General features: G+C 38.8%; 1 pseudogene; it reads right to left on the bottom strand.

The window, feature by feature from the left end:
* Window positions 1-46: 46 nt before the first annotated feature.
* LOC128248836 (histone-lysine N-methyltransferase SETMAR-like) lies at window positions 47-1,052 on the bottom strand (annotated as a pseudogene).
* Between the last annotated feature and the right edge of the window lie 1,464 nt (window positions 1,053-2,516).

Raw genomic sequence — 2,516 nt, 5'->3', positions numbered from 1 at the left:
TTTAACTTTTAAATTCAGATGCGCATATCTCGGCTTAAACAAAACTTTATTTATCGAAATAAACACCATCACAATCAACACACTTTTGCCAACTCGAAACAATATTATTTATGCCAGTAGCGTAAAAATCCTGCGTTCTGGTGCCAATGAAGTCGTTGAAGGCGTGTTTGGCATCGTCTTGGTTTTTGAAGCATTTCTCACACAGGAAGTTGTCAAGACGCTTGAAAAAGTGGTAGTCGGTAGGCGAGAGGTCTGGTGAGTATGGCGGAATGAGGCAGAGTTTCGTATCCTAATTCGTTCAACTTCTGCAGGGTCAGTTGTGCAACGTGCCACCGAGCATTGTCGTGGAGAAGAATTGGTCCTTTTCTATTGACCAATGCTGGTTGTTATTGTTGGAGTTTCTTATGCATTTCATCCATTTGCTGACAGTACTTCTCCGCCGTAATGATTTCGACTGGATCCAAAAAGCTGTGATAGATGATCCGGCTGCAGACCACCAAACAGTCACCACGACCTTCTTTTGGTGCAACTTTGGCTTCGGGAAGTGCCGTGGAGCTTCGTCAGCTTCCAACCACTGAGCTGAGCGTCGCCGGTTGTCGTAAAGAATCCATTTTTCATCGCAAGTCACAATCCGGTCGAGTAAAAGAAGGGAAGAGGACACTTCAAAACGGCGTTTTTTTTTGTTGTCGTTCAATTCGTGCGGCACCCATTTCTCAAGTATTTTTGTTTTTCCAATCTCTTTCAAGTGGTAGGAAATTGTTGTATACGTTACGTCTAATTCAGAAGCAAGCTCTCAAACAGTTGTGCGTGGATTGGCTTCGACTAAGGCTCTTAGCTGATCGTTGTCAACATCCAATGGCCGACCACTACGCTTATCATCTTCAAGACTCTCGTCACCGCTACGAAATTTCTTGAACCATCATTGATTGTGCTGTATGTTCATTAGTGGTTCCTGGGCCAAACGTATCGTTGATATCGCGAGCTGTTTCAGCAGTTTTTCGGCCTAGCTTGAAGTGGAATAAGAAAATTGTGCGAATTTGCTTTTTGTCCATGTTGTATTGAACGTTCCGGAAAAAAATGGCCTAATTATTCAAAAAGAAAAAGAGTAACACGATTAGATAGAGCGAAAAGCGGGCTTTAAAATGATATGTAAAATCAAAGTAATTTAACGAAAATTAATTTGAAAATACATCATTTAAAACCAAAATTAAAAATTCCGCAAGAACTTTCATGAGCACCTAATAATATACTGTATATGCTATAACATTCTCTCGACTAAAATTCTTTCAGGTGATGCCCCAGCATGGTCGCTGTCTAACAACTGAACCAGTAGTGGTTAAGAGCACGGGCTACTAACCCCAAGATTCCGAGTTCGATTCCAGGCAATGACCTAAATAATAATAATAATAATAATAATAATAATAATAATAATAATAATAATAATAATAACAATAATAATAATAATGATAATAATAATAATAATTTCGAAAAATACCTCAGGAATGGGAACCCAGGTTCGAAATTTCCAAAGACACCTGATGAAGGCTGGAAGGTATATCAACCGAAACGCTCGTGTGTGTGTGTGTGTGTGTGTGTGTGTGTGAAATGAAACAACTGAGAGCGGCCAGGAGCATAGACGAATACAGGTATATCAAATACCATAGAACAAATTTTTGACCTATGAAAATGATCTCTGACTCTAGAGGATGTATCATAATTACCAAATGCTAATTAACAGCAGCTGCATATGAGAAGGGGAGAATTCTTCACATTTGACATTCCATTAAGGAAAAGGTTAGATATGTCGTCAGGGGTGAATGGGACAGTCGTGCATGGGCCTTTTCCGTCGCCATGGGCGTCATCAGCGCGATATATATTAATACACACATACGCACTCAGAAACACACATACACACACTCACACACACACACACACACACACACACACACACAAACACACACATTAATTTTCATGATATATTTGCCCTAGATCTTATGTAACATCTATTTTATGTATGCTCGTCTGTCTCTGTTTCATTTTCTCTCTTTCTCCCTCTCACTCTATTTTTGCACGTATAGTCATATATATGAGTCTACAAAACTCATGTACATATGTGTGTGTGTGTGTGTGTGTGTGTGTGTGTGTGTGTGTGTGTGTATTTGTGTACGTGCGCGCGTACGTTTGTTTCACGATTCTGGCTGTGTTTATTTAGGAAAACAAACGAAGCTAATAATATAGATCTCGTTTGGTTGTTACATTTCTGTTGTTTAGTAAACAGAAAAGTTATACCTAATCCAACATTGATCTTCAGCACTTTTATCTACCGTTTAGCTTTGCATGCACATCTATCTATCTATCTATCTATCTATCTATCTATCTATCTATCTCTCTATCTATCTCTCTTTCTATCTGTCTGTCTGTGTCTGCCTGCCTATCTATCTATCTATCTATCTATCTATCTATCTATCTATCTATCTATCTATTTATCTATCTATCTATCTATCTATCTATCTTGT

The sequence above is a fragment of the Octopus bimaculoides genome, chromosome 10 (genome assembly GCF_001194135.2).
Source record: "Octopus bimaculoides isolate UCB-OBI-ISO-001 chromosome 10, ASM119413v2, whole genome shotgun sequence".
Taxonomy (NCBI): Eukaryota; Metazoa; Mollusca; class Cephalopoda; order Octopoda; family Octopodidae; genus Octopus; species Octopus bimaculoides.
The sequence above is the reverse complement of the archived record's forward strand: the minus strand, read 5'-3'. Positions and strand labels throughout refer to the sequence as shown.